We start from the raw sequence: 22,606 nt of genomic DNA on the forward strand, positions 1-22,606 counted from the left end.
CAATGAACTGTTTGGAGCAGCGAAACCCTAGAATCCAAAGCTCTGATACCAAATGTTGTGAAACCAGCTCAAGAAAAGATAGAAAAGATAGATCAACGCCTTAGAATTCAGCCTCTTCGAGGGGGCAACCTCCTTTACATACATAAGTGGACAATTCTTGGATGATACAAATGAAAAAACCTCCTTTCTATATATAGGAGTCTAAGGAGTCACAATATAACCCAGCCGACCTAACAATAATACTATAAAGCCACAAAAATAACAATAGAGGGTTTCTATGGGGCACAATAATAACAATATGGGGGCAATAAAGGCACAACAATATTAATGAGGGATACAAGTACAATAGTAATGGGGTAATCACTAGTATTATAGGGATCTAACAAATAATCATGTTTGAGCTCCTGGGTAATGATTCTTTAATTCTCTATGTAATGAATGTTTCTTTGTATAAGTATTAAATATATCCACTAACCTTCTAAAACCCCATTAATACACTTAATTCCTATTATTGTTTTGGGTGAGACCTTCTTCCATTGTGTAAGATTGAATACCTCGGTGCAAGCCAGACTACTGTGGAACCCTTTTTTTTGCACCTAAAGCAGAACCATAGTCTCTGCAATATTTTTCACCAACAAAACTCATGGACTATGCTCTAATATCACTTCTTATGCCACGTTTTTGCCATTTCACTACCACATGTCTCTTGAAAAAGGCCCACTTGGCCTTCGAAAAAAATCCAAATCTACCTGTCACATGTCATGACCATAGGGTCTATTGTCATCATGAGCCACCTATCTCTTCCAAGTCGCCTTGCCATGTAATCTAGGGTTGACCTTTTGTTTGGGGTCCACTAGGTTCGATGTCTTCCTTGAAGGCCATCACCTCAATCTCAGGTCTTCTCTTCACTTCTAGAGAGTTAGACTAATTTCCATATACCATTGGAAATCTCTGTGACAGGTTCTTCCAACCACAAAATTTTCATGTGATTTTGAACAAGTTACCTACAAACAATATTACTTCAAATATATGATACATAGTAAAAAACCAAGTCATCATAAGCTTACCACTCTTTTAATAGAACCAACCAAGACATTAATAATAACATAATCATCATGCATGAAAACTCAACAGGCTCCTTCTGAACTTGATATCACTAGAAATCAATGACTAGACTTGACATCAATGACAACAATTTCCAACATACTAAACACTCAATACAAACTAGTTCCAACAACCTCCTAAATATATGGAATAGACTCCTCAAACCATTCATCACACTTAAGATAAGTGGTAGTTACATACTCCAAAACTCCCCCTTAACAAATACTTATCTTGAACGTGATCAATTAAGGTCTTCACATGATTCACTATGAACTAAAGAACCTCATGATATGTTGTTATGAAACCAACTCACAAAAATATAGAAAAGAAATATAAATGCCTTAGAATTCAACCTCTTCGAGGGGGAAACCTCCTTTACCTTACACAAATGAATAATTCTTGGATGATACAAATGACAAGACCTCCTCTCTATATATAGGAGTTTAAGGGGTCATAATATAATCAGAGCTAACATAACAATAATAATATAAGGGCACAATAATAACAATTGTGGGCTTCTATGGGGCACAATAATAACAATATGTGTTGGAAATAATACTGAGAGGGGGGGGGGGGTGAATCAGTGTTATCACATTAATAAAACGTTTTCCATTTCCATAATCAGATTCATACATGCTACTTCCACAACTTCTTATGATTAAGTTAATTGATCTTCAATGAGTGCATTAGAACATTATCAACCATATTATCAATTAACAGATGCAGTAACATAGAATAGATCATCACACATAAGGCACACACATGAACACCATGATATAAGGTGGAAACCCAATGCGGGAGAAAACCACCTGCTGCAAGTCATCTCAATCTTCTTCTTAATAAGAAAATCCTTTTACAATATTTGTATTGGTGCAGTCTTATACCAGTACGGGAGCTACAACCCCCTTTGCTCTTGTACTAGCCGATCCATTTACTAGTACGCAGGCTACTACCTGCTACAATGCTCCAAAGATTTCCTTTAGCTCTTGTACTAGCTTAGATACTAGTACGTAGGCGCCGGCCTACAATCTTCTCTCCTCCAGGTACCACGTTTCATCAATTTTCATACTGGATACACTGAAGCACAACACATAATCTGAAAGGCTACGTTTCATCCAATTTTCATACTGGACCCAACAACAACATTGAAGCACATAATCAAACAATCTTCTGAATCACCCAATCACCAGATCCATACACATACAATGATATTATGAGAGTTATCAACCAGATTTAGTACATAAAGATAAGTCATTAATCATGCTGCTATCTGAACTCAATACCAGTAACCAAACATCAGTTATGCACCCAAAACCCTGCAGAATAGTCAAAGGCAGTTAAAACAAATTTCAAGCAGGGACCGCAACTTCATTGGTATAGATCTGCGGATATCTGTACTACCTCCGCACCTGCGCCTTCTGTGGCGCCGTGACCACCGCACCTGCGCCTTCTGTGGTGCCTCCGCACTGCGCCTTCTGTGGCGCCTCCGCACTGCGCCTTCTGTGGCACCTCTGTGGCGTCTCCGCACTGCGCCTTCTGTGGCGCCTCCGCACTGCGCCTTCTGTGGTGCCTCTGTGGCGTCTCCGCACTGCGCCTTCTGTGGCGCCTCCGCACTGCGCCTTCTGTGGCGCCTCTGTGGCATCTCCGCACTGCGCCTTCTGTGGCGCCTCCGCACTGCGCCTTCTGTGGCGTCTCCGCACTGCACCTTCTGTGGCGCCTCCACACTGCGCCTTCTGTGGCGCCTCTGTGGCGTCTCCGCACTGCGCCTTCTGTGGCGCCTCTGTGGCGTCTCCGCACTGCGCCTTCTGTGGCGCCTCTGTGGCGTCTCCGCACTACGCCTTCTGTGGCGCCTCTGTGGCGTCTCCACACTGCGCCTTCTGTGGCGCCTCCGCACTGCGCCTTCTGTGGCGCCTCCGCACTTCCGCAGCTGCAGTGCTCGAGAGATCACCCTTCACAGATTCGCTTTCAACTTCCCTTTCATAGATCAAACTTTTAAAACAATAACCCAATATTTCAGATCTTAAGATATTCGATTTGCAAGAATGAATTAGCCAAGTGATCTCCTTTGCTTTATATAGGCTTAGGCCTTTCACAATACCACGGGCCAAAACCATAGGATCAAAAAACTGTTGGACTAATACCATGAACCAACCATGAAATTACGTGAGATCAACACTTTTGACAAAGTACCATGGTCCAAAACCATAGGTTCAAATACCAAGGACTAACTACCATGGACCAAAGGTAAGTTCTCCAACATATACGCGCTTTTCCTCATAGGTTCAAATACCAAGGACTAACTACCATGGACCAAAGGTAAGTTCTCCAACATATACGCGCTTTTCCTCATAGGTTCAAATACCAAGGACTAACTACCATGGACCAAAGGTAAGTTCTCCAACATATACGCGCTTTTCCTCATAGGTTCAAATACCAAGGACTAACTACCATGGACCAAAGGTAAGTTCTCCAACATATACGCGCTTTTCCTTGCATGAAAGTGCGTGAACTTTTTCTCTACATGAAATAAACTTTTCTCTGCATAAAAGTGCGTGAACTTTTCTCTGCATAAAAGTGCGTGAACTTTTCTCTACATGAAATAAACTTTTCTCTGCATATAAGTGCGTGAACTTTTCTCTACACTATAATTTATTATTTGAGATGAGTGGGTTGCCATCAAGTACAACATATGTATCATAATGCCAACAATCTCCCCCTTTGGACTTGATGGCAACAACAACCAATCACTCTCCCCCTTTAACATCAAGGGCAAAGGGTTATGCTCCCCCTAAGAACATGCTCCCCCTGACTATAAACCAGATCTGCAAAGAAGAACCATAATCCATGACCATGAAAGAGATAGAGACGTATTGCAGCAATATTCAGACCAGCATCCATGATCTCATTCTGTACTTCCTCCATAATGCCAACAATGCATTATAAGCTCCCCCTGAGTACCTGTTGAAATCTCTGAATGAGCTCCCCCTTTGTATATGTCATGGTGCACCAATCTGATCATGCTCTTTCTGAGAACAAGCTGAAATGTCTGCTCTGCTATATAGTGCTGTTCATGCTCAGGCTCCCCCTGACTGTAAGCAAGGTCTGCAAAAGGATGTTCTACATCACAAATGACCTTCCTAAAAGATTCAATACATACATCCATCACCCAACCAAGTGGGGATATATCAGAAAAATGAAAACCAAATACATTACATCTTCATCCCAGGCATAGTGGGGAAACCAACATAGGTCGTTACATGACCTGAAGAGATGACACTATTACATCATGAGTCTTGATATGACATCACCTAAATAAGATGAACATCATCAACAACACTTTATGATCTGCTCCATAATATCTATCAACAACAACTAGACCAACAACTTGTATTAGTGCATGAATCATCAAGGTATGTCTGCATCAACAGAATTTCACATTCTATGTGAGAAACATCATAGCCATCCAGATCTACATGAATCAAGTATCATCAATCTGCATTAATCAACATATGTATGAAACAATCCTATCATCACATAGATAAGAGCTCATTATCATCATGTCTCCAACAATGCAACTTTGAATAATCATCCCTGTATCCAGCCAACAATCCTCATCCATTTGTGCCAAGAATGAAAGGAATCATAACTGTAATATATGATCTTTATGCATATGACGACAGCAGCATATGAGTGACTCAACATCAAGAAGATGTGAATTCAAGCTAAGTGCTTCCCATGCAAGCATCATTAGAGAATCAACCATAAATCTGATCCAAGAACCATGTGAACAACTCATAACCATAGCAAGATGAATCATTTATCCATATAAGTATCATCACCAAGGACTATTAACCATAATGCCAATAATTCATTAAGTCCATATGCTCCCTCTAAACCTGTGCCATCTGTCTGATCATGCATATCAATAAGAAGTATCAAGACATCATCAAGTTATAACCAAAACACTTCTAACCATCATATCCACACATCATTATTATTAGCTAGAGCAAAACTGATCCTTCTCTTGAATCTGTCCCTACTGCCTTTCTTCAAACAATCATATACGCGACTGTGCAGTAACTAACTCGCGTATATATGCAACTTTCCTTTATGGAGTTTGTATATGAGATTCAGGACACTGAAGTTTTGTACTTTCAGCTCCCTCTGATTCTGGTATGTCTGTATGTTGTGCAGTGCCGCCTTTTTCTGACTGTACGTCCTTTTTCCTCCATATCTTCAAGCGTGATGATGACATTTTCTCCTTTTGATATGGTGCCCACACTTTGTTCCTGCATTCCTTAGCTATATGTCCAAGCTTGTTACATGCATAACATCTTACATGTTTCATATTCCTCTTGTAACAATCAGCAACTTTTTGACCAAACATATTGCAAGCAAAGCAATATCCATAAAAGTACCTTGAATGTGATGATCTTTCTGCATAATGGTCTTGAACCCTTCTTCTTCTACATCTAGCTGCAACATGTCCAAGATTATGACATACATAACATTCAACATTATTCATAGGAGGAGTAAAGGATTTTCTTCGAGGAATCTCTTTTCTTGGTTGATGATGAGATTGATCTTTCATTTCTTCGTTGATCACTTTAGATTTCTCTTTAGAGTTCCTTGCCTCACCTTGTGAACTAGATTCACCTTCAACAGAATGGAAACCAAGACCAGTCTTTATAGCAGGAGACCTTTGACTACTAAGAATATCATCCAAGACTTTAGAACTATCTTCAAATCGTAAAAGCTTATCCTTTTCTTCTAGTTTACCTTTCAAGATATTTACCTCAACCTGAAGCTGTTCTTCCTTTTCAAGAGATTGCTTTTTCAAATCTTCTTCAGCTTTCCTTCCTTCTTCCATTTGTTCCCTTAGTTTGAGAATCTCCTTTTCTTTTTCTTCATTCAGATCCTGCTGCATTTGACGAACTCGGAAGGCACATTCTAGTTGAGATTTTAAGCTGGTGACTTCGTTTTCTTGTTTTGCAATAGCTTGGAGTAGATCTGTATTTTGCTTCTTTGATTCTTCAAGATCTCCTTTTAGTGAGAGGATTGTAGCTTCAAGATTTTCATAGTAGCTGGATCTATCTTTGAGTTTCTTTATGGTTGTGCTTCTTTCGTTGACTTCTTTTCTTAATGATGTCACTTCATGCTGCAATTTTTGACATTGGTCTTCCTTGTCCTTGAGTAGCTTTCTTACCTTGTTTCCTTCTTCTAGTTGGGCCTTTAGTTTGGTAGCTTCTTCTTTGGAATCACATTCCCTTTTGTTCAATAGATCTTGTTGATCTCTAATTTTGTGTGTCAGCCTTTTAAATTCTGCCTCTATTTGATATCTTTCTTGTTCACCCATAAGAGCAAATTCAGTAGTTTCGCTATCACTTTCATCTCTTCCAAAAGGAAAGATAGCTGGAACATCAGAGGATAATATATTCATACCTGATAATGATTCTGAATCTGATTCTGAATCTGAAGAGCTTCTTATACCTAATCCCCAATCGGTTCTCCCACTGTCATAGTTCTTCTGAGATGACTTCTTTTTCTTAGGTGCTTTATTCTTAAGCTTCTTTCCCATTGTTCCACGGATCTCCTTCAAGCGATCAAGCTTCTATCAAAGGACCTGCTCTGATACCAATTGTTGGAAATAATACTGAGAGGGGGGGGGGGGTGAATCAGTATTATCACATTAATAAAACTTTTTCCATTTCCATAATCAGATTCATACATGCTACTTCCACAACTTCTTATGATTAAGTTAATTGATCTTCAATGAGTGCATTAGAACATTATCAACCATATTATCAATTAACAGATGCAGTAACATAGAATAGATCATCACACATAAGGCACACACATGAACACCATGATATAAGGTGGAAACCCGATGCGGGAGAAAATCACCTGCTGCAAGTCATCTCAATCTTCTTCTTAATAAGAAAATCCTTTTACAATATTTGTACTGGTGCAGTCTTATACCAGTACGGGAGCTACAACCCCCTTTGCTCTTGTACTAGCCGATCCATTTACTAGTACGCAGGCTACTACCTGCTACAATGCTCCAAAGATTTCCTTTAGCTCTTGTACTAGCTTAGATACTAGTACGTAGGCGCCGGCCTACAATCCTCTCTCCTCCAGGTACCACGTTTCATCAATTTTCATACTGGATACACTGAAGCACAACACATAATCTGAAAGGCTACGTTTCATCCAATTTTCATACTGGACCCAACAACAACATTGAAGCACATAATCAAACAATCTTCTGAATCACCCAATCACCAGATCCATACACATACAATGATATTATGAGAGTTATCAACCAGATCTAGTACATAAAGATAAGTCATTAATCATGCTGCTATCTGAACTCAATACCAGTAACCAAACATCAGTTATGCACCCAAAACCCTGCAGAATAGTCAAAGGTAGTTAAAACAAATTTCAAGCAGGGACCGCAACTTCACTGGTATAGATCTGCGGATATCTGTACTACCTCCGCACCTGCGCCTTCTGTGGCGTCGTGACCACCGCACCTGCGCCTTCTGTGGCGCCTCCGCACTGCGCCTTCTGTGGCGCCTCCGTGCCGTCTCCGAACTGTGCCTTCTGTGGCGCCTCCGCACTGCGCCTTCTGTGGTGTCTCCGCACTGCGCCTTCTGTGGCGCCTCCGCACTGCGCCTTCTGTGGCGCCTCCGCACTGCGCCTTCTATGGCGCCTCTGTGGCGTCTCCGCACTGCGCCTTCTGTGGTGCCTCCGCACTGCGCTTTCTGTGGCGCCTCTGTGGCATCTCCGCACTGCGCCTTCTGTGGCACCTCCGCACTGCGCCTTCTGTGGTGTCTCCGCATTGCGCCTTGTGTGGCGCCTCCGCACTGCGCCTTCTGTGGCGCCTCTGTGGCGTCTCCGCACTGCGCCTTTTGTGGCGCCTCTGTGGCATCTCCGCATTGCGCCTTCTGTGGCGCCTCTGTGGCGTCTCCGCACTACGCCTTCTGTGGCGCCTCTGTGGCGTCTCCGCACTGCGCCTTTTGTGGCGCCTCCGCACTGCGCCTTCTGTGGCGCCTCCGCACTTCCGCAGCTGTAGCGCTCGAGAGATCACCCTTCACAGATTCGCTTTCAACTTCCCTTTCATAGATCAAACTTTTAAAACAATAACCCAATATTTCAGATCTTAAGATATTCGATTTGCAAGAATGAATTAGCCAAGTGATCTCCTTTGCTTTATATAGGCTTAGGCCTTTCACAATACCACGGGCCAAAACCATAGGATCAAAAAACTGTTGGACTAATACCATGAACCAACCATGAAAGTACATGAGATCAACACTTTTGACGAAGTACCATGGTCCAAAACCATAGGTTCAAATACCAAGAACTAACTACCATGGACCAAAGGTAAGTTCTCCAACATATACGCGCTTTTCCTCATAGGTTCAAATACCAAGGACTAACTACCATGGACCAAAGGTAAGTTCTCCAACATATACGCGCTTTTCCTCATAGGTTCAAATACCAAGGACTAACTACCATGGACCAAAGGTAAGTTCTCCAACATATACGCGCTTTTCCTCATAGGTTCAAATACCAAGGACTAACTACCATGGACCAAAGGTAAGTTCTCCAACATATACGCGCTTTTCCTTGCATGAAAGTGCGTGAACTTTTTCTCTACATGAAATAAACTTTTCTCTGCATAAAAGTGCGTGAACTTTTCTCTACATGAAATAAACTTTTCTCTGCATAAAAGTGCGTGAACTTTTCTCTACATGAAATAAACTTTTCTCTGCATATAAGTGCGTGAACTTTTCTCTACACTCTAATTTATTATCTGAGATGAGTGGGTTGCCATCAAGTACAACATATGTATCATAATGCCAACAATATGGAGACTACATGGGCACAAAAATATAATAAGGGGGTTGCACTAATAACAATAGGGGTTACACTAGTAGTATAGGGACCTAACATGCCCCTCTCCTTCAAAAAGTGTTGTCCTCAATGCTTGAGTAGTTCTGGATTCTTCTGTATAAAATTATCATCCATCCATGTGGAATCTTTGGTGGGTAAGTTCTTCCACTTGATAAGATACTCTGAAATTGATCGATTTCGTAGCTGTTGATTTCTTGGTTATGTGACTGCTTCAGGTTCCAATATGATTTTTCCTTCCTTGTAAAGTTCTGGAAATATTGTTTGAACTTGGATCTTCTGGAACTTTTTAATGAGTTCCCACCCTACTTCTTCATTCTTCCATTCATCCTTTGCTTTGTTTATCGAATTTGGTTGGATAGTTATACCAACCTCTAGCATTTATGCAACCATACGTTCCATTTCACTTCTTTGGTCATATGGATATATGTAGGGCTTATTTTTGTAGGAATAGTTCCTGGAATCAAATGAATAGCATGATCATGATCACGAATAGGTGGGAGGCCCTTGGGAGTTTGTTGAAACCTCGAAAATCATTGCTTCAACATGGGGGAAAACCAATCGGTTCGGACCTTGGTTGGTAGCTCCTTTTCCATTCGGAGTAGTGGCTCCGACTGGGGATAATGGGACCAATTTCCCAATTTATTTTATGATTGTGCTGATGGGGCGATATGTGATATTTTGGAGTAATGTTTAAGCTAGAAGTAATCTAATCTAAACTAATAATCACATGCATTTTATCCTAATTTAAACACTATCTAATTATAACTATACCTGAGAGTAAATTTATGTATGCAATCTACAATAATATCTAAAAGTAATTGATAATAAAGATCATTCAATTGCAATGAGAAATGAATTAACTTTAACAATAATTGTTTCGTATAAAAAGTTAGCCGAAACGATTGTGAAAGATATATCGCATAACAAACTATTCACGTATTCAGCATAAAATATATATCATCATCATACAGAAGTGCAATGATGGCAACCAAGATTCAAACTTTCATATGTAAACAACTTGAAGAGAAATTATTGCTTGATACATAAGTAAAAAGAATTACGAGATAAAAGTACCATTTATAATACGTCCTACTCATGTGCTTTAGCAATATTAATATACTTTCAATCCATTCAACACCATCTAAGAGTTCAAAATTGGAATTTCAGTAGCAGAGGCTACATCAGATAAAAATAAATCATGTTCCATTAATTTCACACTTCCTCAAAGGGACAAAAGTGCATGTGTTTGGAGATTGTTTCTGATAAAATTTCTGGACCCCTCTCTTAATGCATGAGAGGGGTTTAAATACTTAAACTATAAAACTAAAAATAGATTATTACAAAAATAGTTGAGGAGGTTTAAATGGCCTTCCTCAAATTATGAAAAATAAAACCAAAAAAGAAATGAGCATGGTGACTAACTATTCTGCATTTGATCCTTTAGATCGCAAATGTCTGTCATGGGCTTGAGATGTGTCGATTGGACAATTTCAGTTTTCAATTTTCCAGTGAATATGATGTCGGTGAGTGCTGGCATCATTTTCTCCATAAAAGTGGTTAGGCATCGCAGGGTCATCCACTGGTTGTGAGGTTTCACCAAATGTCACTAATATGCTTCCCAGTTTAACCTGGTCATTTGCCTAATTGCTTTTGCTTTTTCTTCTGTTGCCTGTCTCCACTGTAGTTCAAGTTGTTTAACATTAGGAAGAAAACCTGGAATGGATTCTGCCACAAGGATGGTGCTATGTAAATTTTCATTAATATTTTCGATGACACTATTTATTGCTGCTGCCGCATCCGCTGTTGCCTTTTCTACCTTTTTAAGCAGAGAACCCTAGTTTGCAAATAAGATTTCTTTATGCGACTCCTCTAGTTTAGGCAAGTCAGTTTTTCTCCCATCTTTTGAATTCTTCCAGGTGATGAAGTCAATGCCCTTTTTCAATATTTCATCATATTCAAGTCTCATTTCCATGACTTGACTTGTCAATTTCTTGCTTCTTTCACAATAATAATTCCATTGTGAAATCTTCTGGGATAATAGTTCTTTTTGGTGCATCAGCTGGGAGTTAAGGCCGAGCGCTTCAGTAATAAGGTGATCAATTTTTGGACCATCTTTATGTAGATAAGTTATTCCTTCTATTTGTGCTTCCTTCTCCGCTAAGCTGGTTTGATGTTTTATTTGCATCTACTTGAACTCTTGTTGTAGCTTAGCTAACTATATCTCTGTCTGCTGGTTAGATTTTTCTTGCTATAATTGTTGTTCAAGCGACAAAATTTTATCTTCTTTTTCTTTAAGCAACATTTGCACCTCTGTTGCTTTGTCTATGGTCACTATAGCATAGGCACCTGCAAACTGGGAGAGTCTAGTAAGGTCGGAAGATGGGTTGATGGGTGAGTCTTTCCATAGAACATCCATCAGTTCATTATCAGGGGTTACGGTAACAGTTGTAGAATCCAACTTCCTTTTCTTCCTTTATCTTTTAAAAACAACCTTGTGTTGTGGGAAATAAAAAACATCTAGAGGAGGAATCTCCTCTATTCTCAAAAAAATTTCAGAGGTGGGGGTAACAGGGATGTGTTCTACCTCTTGAGTATTTATAGTCTCCTCTGCTGTAATTTCCTGAGTTTTTTTCTATTGTGTAGTTTGCAACTTTGGCGTTTGTTCCTATGTATTGAGCCTTTTATTAAAGTTGTCCCATTCTTCCTCTAAATCAATCACCAGGGGTTTTATTGGCTATGTGGAGGTGGCATGGATTTCAACCTGTTTGCTAGCTGAAGTTTGCTCAGTTGTCTTCTCTGTAGATTGGGTTGTATCCTTTTCCGACTCTCTGCTTCTGCTTTTCCCATTTTGTGATGACTTATTTGATTCCCTGGTAGATTTCTCCTTGGATTCCGCTCCAGAATCAGTTTTAGAATTTCCTTTGGAGTCACCTTCTATACTCACACTGGGAGTAGGCTCCCTTATTGGTTCAATCAATAATTGGTCCAATGGGACCTTTGTTAGCCTCCTTTCTCTGTAATCATAAAAGGTTTTAAGATCTTCATGGTCAAAAAGGAATTGTGCCATATGGTTCACCTTTGTGAAGGTGTTTTTATGAAAAAAGATGTCATCAAATGCATATTCCTCATTACTAAATACTTTTATTTTCACCATGGTGGTAAAGTCTTTGACAGCGCCGAATGGGTCATATTGCCTTCCAGGGAATTTAGGTAATTGTAGAGATAACATAATATCTGCTTCTTTAAATGCACACCCTAGGTCATGTTATGCAAATTCTCCACACTGCAAAGGGAATGTAAGCGAGATGGCCTTTTTTTCTTCCTTTAATGTTTTAATCATCCCTCCATCACTAACTGTTTGATAGGCTATCTCTCTAGCCATCAATTTGTCCGGAACATATTATGGGAGGACATGGGGGCAAGTAATGCTGCCAAATACCCTAATATATGTAAATATCTCCACCCTAAAACATCTGGGCACTGGGAGGATATCTACCTCGGCTTCTTGGGAAAACCTGGGGCATCTCGGTTATAAAGCCATTTGTGGATAGGGAGCATAACTCCATGACAAATTTTAAAAAAATGTGGTTGAAAGTTAGATTCCCACATGTCTTTATGGTATATGTGAATGGGAAGTGGATTTTTAATAGTCCACTTCCATCCCATGACAGAAAATTTCGAACCGAAACAAATTGCATCCATTACATAGGCGCTCATAAAAAATGAAGGGTAAACCCTCGAAGCAACACTTCTTTTCCTTCTATACTCCATTATTGTTCTTGATAAATTGTCAAACAAAATTTGTGCTCAATTCATTACAGTTTCGTTAATGGTTGCATCTATTAATGGAAACCATTCTGGGGAGAATTTAGTACTATCAGGTTTGCCAAATAGTCTACATAGCATGGCCACTACAAAACCATGAGGGGAACAAATAGACGTAGTAGTGTACATATCATTCTTGTATTTCTTGATTTTTCCCTCATTATTTGACCAGGTCTGAGTGCATTCCTCTGGGTCCTCGTTCTCTTTGGCAATCTTCTCGACGAACTGCTTGTTGTAGATGACTTGTCGCTCTAGTAGGTGGTACATAAGCCGCATGTTGTCTAGCGTAAAAGATCCCATAAATTCTTGGCTTCTTGTCTTGAATTCGCTGTCTGAGATGTCAGCTTCATCAATAACCCATTTAACCATGTCTGTATAAGGGATTATCTTCGGGTGCGTAGCTATGCAATGCAAAAATGAGCATGCTATCTCAAACATGGAAGCATCTGAGGAATTACATCATTCAAATGTAACCTTCGTTTCTAGAATCCTTGGTTGCTCTTCCTCCAGTATATTATACATGGCCTCCCATGTAGGGATTCCTCCCTCTCTGTTGCATGTAGTATCCATAAATAGAGGAGTCATTTCTGAATTCTCAGAGACGACTGCTTTTCCTTTCTTCACCATTTCTCTCAATGATTTGCTCTATGGATTTTCCCTGAAAGTGAAGAACAACAACTATCAGATACACAAAGATGATAATGAACGTGAAATGAAATCATGCGGATAAATTGTAAAGGTGATAAAAGGAGTTTTATTCGAATGCACGTAAGAAGATATCATATCACGTTAAATGGATTTTCACACATAAATGCAGTTAGCTCTTAGTAAATGCCCACTAATGCTTCGTTATCCCTTAGCTTTAATGCTCATAAATGTCTGCATCGTAAATTGGGAAGAAAGGTTCTAGGTTGGCGAGCCTTTGAACTGCAATAATGGCGATTTTGTGATTCCCGAAGCAATATCGTAGATCGCAATATCACATTATTCCTTTTCTCTTTTCTTACCTTCTCTTGTGTTTCTATGAGATGCGAGATGCAAGTTGCTCGTTTATTGTTTTAAAATGTAGCTACTTGTCAGTTTTTTCTATGTAAAGACCTTTTTAATGAGTGGCGGACCTAAACATTTGTTCGTGATATATTTAAAGAGTGGGTCCAGGTCTTGATTGCGTTTCGCAATATCAAATGATGGTAAGTTTGCAGTGTTCTTTTGAATGCTCGAAATCCGATGCGATAAAGGTTATGACGGCATCACAATTTCACATCTCAATTGTTTTGAGATAACCTTTTAAGGCGGGCTCTTTATAAATAGTGATATGCGATGCAAGACTTGGCTTTGAAGAGAGAAGCTTAAGGACCTAGTTTATGTCAAAAATATGATAGTTTTGAGGTATAAAGCATAGAGTCCTCTTTTAACCATTTTTTACTAGATATGGTGGGTTAGCAAGGTCTTTTCATGATGCTTAATCCTGTTGTATGTTGGAAGGCAAGCATTTAGTAGTTCTTTTAAAACAAAAGGGGGTTTGATTGATATCTTTCTTTATTCCAAAAATAAAAGAAATGCCTAAATGCTAAGTTTATTTTTTGGATGGATTTTTAAAGGGTCCCCATTTATTAATGTAATATTAACTACTACCATTAATAAATGGGGGGTTGTTGAATAGCACAACAATTGGCGATTCACTTGGAAGAACCAGTTATCTCTGAGAGTTTTTTGAAATTTCTAAAACTTTCAAAATAAAGATAGTTTTGGAAATAAAAATAAATTACATGGAATATAAGGCAAGTAATATTGGTTATCAATAATAAAACAACATCTACTTAACTATCATTTTTTTTATTATTCTTTTCTCATAAGAAAGTCACTTTGTCTACATCAGTCATTACTTGGTTTTAAAGATAAAAGCAAGGAGAATCTCCTCAAATCAGTTTTTGGTATACTTAGTTGTCATAGGTAGAGCCTCTACTACCTACAGGCGATCATAGCCTCGACAGGGTTACCTTTTAACCAGCAATGATTTAGTATCCCACCTAGATCAGAATGTAATCTTAAAGATAACCTCGTTTGTATACTTATTGCTTTCTTTATTTTTGAAGTAATTCATTCTTCCTTGAAATCTTCATCTTTTATCTCTTAAAGGACAATGCCTTGTTTTGGTGACCAAAATTGATAATGCCATTCACTTGATTTGTAACTTAACTGAACAAGCTAGCTCTTGATGAGACCCTTTGTCTTTTGATTAATATAATCTTAAGCCATTACCCTATCTTGATATGCAATATTGGTAATGTCAATTAGTTATAATCTTATGATCATGGTAAGTCAGCTCTTTATGAGACCTCTTATCCTTTAAGTTTTAACTATATTTTAGAATTACACTCTAAAAATGAAAGCTGATTAGGTGGGGAGAATCATTGGCTCCTTAAGAGCTTCTAGACGAAAATTGTAGAGTTTTAAATATGCTTTTCTACAAAGAGACTTTGCTTTGATATTAATACTTTTATTGACTGATGTAAAGGAAAAATTTCTTTCTAAAGCTAAGTTTCATCAAAGATCAGATAATTTTGGCAGAAAACAGACAGTTTTGGAGCGACAGAACTTAACTATATATTTCATATGTGAAGACTACTTTCATAACAACCTTTACTTACATAAGCAAAAAGTAAAAATTAAAAAGAGACTATCCTTTGTAAAGCCAAAAGTAAATGTTTTTCAACTCATATTATTCTTTCTCAAATATAAAATAAAATAACTAAAGGCAATAATATACAGTGAACAGAAGAGATCATCTTCTATGGAAAGTATTTCTTTAAAATCTTCCCATTAATAGGTAGATATTCTCTCTTACCTGATAAATCTTGTAATAGAAAATTTGATGGGCCTATTTGTTCCACAATCTCAAATGGGCCAAGCCACATTTTTTGGAACTTGGTATGCTTACCTTTCTCTTCATGGGCTTTATCCCATTTCAATACTACGTCTCCGAGTTGAAAAGATTTTGAAGTTACAAAATTTGAATCAAAGGAGGCTTTGACTAACTGCTGATGATGTGCATGTGTGATCCTGGCCTTTTCTCTTTCCTCTTAAAGCTTAAGGATTTGTAACTGTCTAACCTGCATAGATGATGAATGAATTTCTTCAATGAATTGAACTAAAGCTAAAGAGGGAATAGCTACATTTGTTGGCAAGACAGTTTCTTTCCCATAGACCAAATTAAAAGGAGAAGTGCCAATGGAGGCTTTCTGAGTTATTCGATCTGCCCATAGAGAAAACACTAAAGACTTATGCCAGTTCTTTTGGCTTTGGTCAATAGTTCATTTAATAATCCTGATGAGATTCTTGTTTGTGGATTTGGCTAACCCATTTCCTTGCGGATAATAATTAGCAGAGTACTTAAAGTTAAAACCTCTTTTAAGAGCAAACTCTGCCATAACATTACCTAAAAAATAAGATGCATTATCAAACATCAAGGAATATGGTAGACCAAACCTAGTAATGATAAATTGATCTATGAATTCAATAATGCTTTCAGAACTGGCTACCTTGAGTGGAATTTCTTCTACCCATTTGGTGAAATAATCAATGGTTGTAAGGATATATCTATGCTTCTTAGAAGAATGATGAACGATCTCACCTATTATGTCCAATCCCCATTGTTCAAATGATTGGTCAATGTTGATTGGCTGTAATGGTAATGCTGGTTTCCTCTGTCTTCCCGTAGCTATCTGACAAATCTTACATTTCCTTACATAACTGTGTGCATCTTTGAATAGTGTTGGCTAGTAATAGTCGGCATGTAGGATTTTATTTGATGTAGTATCCTCTCCAAAGTGACCACCAGCTAGTCCATCATGAAGTTCCTGCAACACCTTCTCTGCCTTAGATTTTTCAAGACATCTAAGTAAAAGAGAATCATAATTTATTCTAAACAACACATCATTGACAATTTGATATTGTCTAGCTTTTAATCTCAAGGCCCTTTTCTTTGTGTAATTTAATTGGGTTGGGGCATATCCATTTCTTAAGTAAAATATGATACGAGCATATCTCGACTCAGTGTCATTAAGGCTTATCTCCTAGACTTGTTCATCGTCACTTCAATGTTGTAATGATGATAGATTTGATGCTCCTGCCAACATCCTGCAAAAACCTTTACCTTTTACAAATTTCGTTGGTTTGATTTCGATGTCATATTCTTGCAGAGATGTAACCCAATTCACTCTATTTTCACCTACATCCCATTGTATTAAAAGATTTCTCATTGCTGAGAATGGTACTATTACTTTGGTGTGGGTTTTGAGGAGAAAAGGTCTGAAGTGTTTTATTGATTTAAAAACAACAAAAGCTTGTTTTTCAACATCTAAGTAATTCAACTCAACTCCCTACAAATTGGAGCTAAAGAAAGAGATTGGGGCTTCAACTTTTTCTAGATTTACTTGTGTCAATATGGCTACATATGATTTCTTGGAAGTGACAGTGTATAAAATGAAATGATTTGAAAAAATTGGCGTTGCTAAACATGGGGCGTTTATGATTTCTTCTTTTATGAAGTTAAAAGCTTCACGTTCCGAGTGTCCCCATTTAAACAAAGAAATTTTCTTTATCATGGATTGAAGAGGTAAAACAATTCTTGAGAAGTCAGGGACAAAACTTTTAACAAAATTTATTTGACCTAGGAAAGATTGCATTGATTTTTTGTTATGCAGTAAAGGTATTCCAAAGATTTCTCTAATTCTATCAAGGTCAATATGAATTCCTGCTTTGGACACAATGAGTTCAAGGAGCTTTCCTTCACTTAATGCGAAAAAAGACTTCTTGGGATTAAGAGAAATTCCATACCTTTGGCAACGTTCAAAGATTTGCTTTAAATCCCTTAGATGATTACTGTGTTTTCTGGAATATATAGTTATATCATCTAAGTAGATTACTACTGATTTGTTCACTAAACCTTTGAAGGCTATGTTCATGGTTCTCTAGAAAGTGCCAATGGCATTAATAAGTCCAAATGACATCTTCTGATAAGCATAAGTGCCCCATTTTGTCCCCAATGTAGTTTTCAACTGATCATCTGGATGTACTAAGATATGATTATAACCTGAGAATCCATCCAAGAAAGACATTAGTTCTGAGCCTGCAACTGATTGCAATATATATTCCATAGGGGGCAATGGGAAATTTTCCTTTTGGCAAGCTTTATTGAGGTTGTAGAAGTCTATACATATTCGAATATCGCTGTTCTTTTTTCTGACTGGGACAAGATTGGAGACCCATCGGGAATGTCTGACATGAAAAATAATTTTGGCTTTCAGCAGTTTATTCAATTCATATTTAATTTGACTTTCTAAATTAGGATGGATCTTCCTTAATTTCTATTGAATGGGTATTTCATCAGATGTCATGGGAATAGTATGTTGAATAATAGAGGTGTCGTATATCTTAAGATCTTCATAGTTCCATGCGAATACATTCTTGTACCTCTTCAACAAACCTATAAAGGCCGATTTTTCATCTGACGTAAGTCCGAGACCTAGATTAATATTTTGAGTTTTTAGGTCAGCCCAAGATTGATCAATTCAAACCTCAGAGTTGAACTCTAAAGTTTTGAATTGGTGGATTGTTTAAATCTGTCTTTGAGGTCATATAAATATTCCAAATTAACTACAGATTTTGGTATAGCGTTATTGATTGTTTCTTGTTTAAGTTGGTTATCATGCTGGTCTTCATCAACTATCTGGTCATCATAAGAGCCTTCTGAAGTCAAGAAGCTTATGATATTCGGATCGTTATTAAAGTCTCTCGAGTCGGGGATATTATTGGGAATAGAAGGCCTAAAAATTAATTCAGTGGAAAATTGATCAGGGCTATAATCCTCTGGTGGGATAAGCTTGGAAGAATCATTAGCTATAAGATCATCACTAACATTTTGGAGTCTTGGAATAGGGGAAATATTAAACGCTGTAAAGTGAAAGGTCAGGTCTTGGACTAATGATTGATAGTGTTTCAAATGTCCTGACAAATAGTGTATAGTATTTCTCACCTATTTTATTATAATCTTTGAATCTCCGAATACTTGGAGGTGTTTGATATTAAGGCCAATTTCCTTATACAAACCTTGAACTAGTGCTTCATATTCAGCAGTGTTGTTTGTGCAATCAAATTCAAGTCTGCATGCTAACATAGTCTTTTCCCCCTCTAGGCTAACTAATATGCATCCTGCTGCTGCTTCATCATTGGATTTAGATCCATCAAAAAATAATTTCCAAAATAAATATATAACTACATGTTTATCTACAAAATTTACACATTTAGAAGTGTCCGTTTGGGAATAATTTTCGACTTGAGATACAACAGAGTTTTCTAAGAAAGGTGAATTGTGAGCATTGAAACTCCCTAGAAATGATTCTATAGAGTAGTTTCCGATGATGTTGTTACTATACATGACTGGTTCATTTTCTCCTTCTAGTTCTGTTACTATGTACTTTCGATGTTTCTCACGATCAAACCTTATTTGATTTTGCTTACCATTATAGGGAAGCCACATGTGAGACCAGTCAGTTGCAAAATAACCATGAATTTTTTCTAACCAGTCTCTACTAAGGATTAAGCCATAAAACTCAGGAATATCAGCTACAATTATGTCAATGACTTGAAAAACTTTAGGATTTGATGAAAGTCTGATGGTTACTTGGTTAAGTTCCCCAACAACTTCGACTTGAGATCGATCTAACTGTAATATTCGTACAACAGATTTATGAGGCTGAACATTCAACTTTGCACAAACTGTTCTAGGTAAGATGTTAGATGAAGCTCCTGAATCAACTAAACAGTTGTGTAAATTCTTATTAAATACTTCAAAAGTAAGGAGAAATATAGGAGTATGAGATTTAGATCTTCCCCCAATTAAAGCTATGTCAGTTGGATCAATCTTATTTAAAGAGGTGTTAGGGGGTCTTCCCATTTCTTGGGCAGCTTGTGAGATCACAGTGGTAGGAAGTGGCGCAATAGGTATTGCTTTGAGTTCTTTACTAAGTAGATTCTGTTGATGCTTCAATTTGCTAAGCTCATGAAAGGTGATGTTTGTGCTAGTTTTCTTCATATGATCAATAATATTATATTTCATTTCATCATAAACTATCAGAGTTTTAGGTGAAGGTGAAGAATCCAATTGAGTAGGAGTAGTTTGAGTGGATTTTGGTGAAGATTTCTTACCTGTTGCTTTGTCCCTGGGAGGTGGCATTCAAGCCTTCTGCTTTGAATTTGTTCGTGACAATTCAACAAGGTTTTTACTTCGGGTAGCGACATGCAATGCTTCTTGAGTTTCTTCATTGGGAAGGATAAAATCCCACATTCCTTGTAATTTTGCCACTTCTTCATCGTCCATTTGTTCTTCGTTTCTTGAAACTTTGTCCTCCTCTCCATTTGATTCAACATTTGATATAGCATTTGGAGGTTTAGGATCAGCAGGGAAATCCTTTTAAATGGTCTAAAATATTTCTTAGAGGAAGTCTCTACTACCTGTTTTTTAATATCAACCATTTCGTTAGACATGGTCTTGAGGACTTTCTGTAACCCTTCAAGATCAAAAGGATCTTTTGGTGGTTTCTTATTAGAGTCATCCCTAAAGGTTACTTTCTTAGATTTTCGTTCTTCTAATGTGTTTTTATTTTTTACAGCTAGAATGTGTTTTTCCATAGCTATTGCCTCTTTCATATTTTTAGCTAAAGTTGGTTTGGCAACTCTATCAACGAAGATAACTTTGTTTGACGGTAGAGCATAAATATACCACTCATTTTGGACCTCATCGTTGGGCTTAGACGTCGTTGGTATCTTATTCAATAATTTATTGAAGCGAGAGTTGAAGTCCTTAATGGGTTCTTTCGGTTTGGCTTTCAAATTGGAGAGATCATTGATTAGGGTAGTTGTGGATCTATCATCCCCAAATTTAGTTAAAAATTGCTCTTGGAAAGCATCCCAAATATTAATAGAACCTGATGGTAATGAGAAGTACCATGATCCTGCTGCTCCCTATAAAGTATATGGGAATAATCTTACAACTGCATCTTCTTCCACTACATCATTCAAGTTAATGGACAACATGTAATTGTTTATATGTTCCTCAGCTAGTAGGCCATTATCAGGATTGAATTTGGGTAACCATTTCTCTGGATGAGATGGAAATTGATGTAAAGGCCCAACCATCCTAACAGCTCCTAGGTATGTCCATGGCCTTGGAGGATTTTACACCATTGCTGGTATGTGAGTAGGAGAAGGTGTAGCAGTGGTTGAAGGTGATTGGGTGGACGAAGATGTAGTTCCTGTACCTATGTGAATCACTATCTGGAGTGGTGAAGTGGATTATTGATCTTGTGATGGTATAGACGGAATGAATGAAGATGATGAAAGAACCTCGCTATGAGATTCAGATGGTGTTTTCTTAGCTTTCTTACGGCTTGGAAGAGGAAACTCGAATAAAGGGATTCCAAGCTTTTCACTTTGTGCTCTAGTTAACCGTTGAGATTGGGTAAACTGAGAGGTAACACTATCTTGGGATAACTCAAATTCTTCTTGAGATAATGAAATCCCCTGTAATTTATGAATCAAAGATTGGATTTCAGGGTCTTTGGTAGAAGAAGAATGATTTGGCTTTTTTGGGATTTCAACAGTGGGTTCTATAATTTTCTTTGCAACTTCTCACTTAGGATCAGGTGATTTGGAATTCTTTCGATAAGTTGGAGGTGATGGTGAGGGAGTTTTACTCTTAGAATGGCCTATTGATTTGGATTTACTTGCCATTCATAGTCAGGCCCTCCTTCTAGCGCCAAAATGTTGAAGCCTTGAAAATCATTGCTTCAACATGGGGAAAACCACTTGGTTTGAACCTTGGTTGGCAGCTCCTTTTCCGTTTGGAGTAGTGGCTCCAACTGGGGATAATGGGACTAGTTTCCCAATCTATTTTATGATTGTGCTTATGGGGTGATATGTGATATTTTGGAGTAATTTTTAAGCTAGAAGTAATCTAATCTAAGCTAATAATCACATGCATTTTATCCTAATTTAAACACTATATAATTATAACTATATCCCGAGAGTAAATTGATGTATGTGATCTACAATAATATATAAAAGCACTTGATAATAAATATCATTCAATTGGCAATTGTAAAATGATTAGTATTTATTACAATAATAAATCGACCTATACTTAAAGCTTCGAACGGAAAATAGAATTACTCGCAGTGAAAGATATATCGCATAAGAAATTATTCATGTATTCAGCATAAAATATAGATCATCATCATACAAAAGTGCAATAATGGCAACCAAGATTCAAACTTTCATGCATAAACAACTTGAAGAGAAATTATTGCTTGATACATAAGTAAGAAGAATTACGAGATAAAAGTACCATTTATAATATGTCCTACTCATGTGCTTTAGCAATATTGATCTACTTTCAGTCCATTCAAAACCATCTAAGAGTACAAAAGTGCAATTTTAGTAGAAGATGAGAGATCAGATAAAAATAAATCTTGTTCCATTAATTTCACTATAACTTCCTCAAAGGGACAGAAGTTCATGTTTTGAATATTGTTTCTGATAAAAATTTTGGACCCCTCTCTAAATGCATGAGAGGGGTTTAAATACTTAAACTATAAAATGAAAAATAGATTATTACAAAAATAATTGAGGAGGTTTAAACGACCTTCTTCAAATTATGCAAAATAAAACCAAAATAGAAATGAGCATGGTGACT

The sequence above is a fragment of the Pinus tabuliformis genome, chromosome 5_2 (assembly GCF_031772625.1).
Source record: "Pinus tabuliformis cultivar Carrire ecotype Pingquan chromosome 5_2, CPIR1, whole genome shotgun sequence".
Taxonomy (NCBI): Eukaryota; Viridiplantae; Streptophyta; class Pinopsida; order Pinales; family Pinaceae; genus Pinus; species Pinus tabuliformis.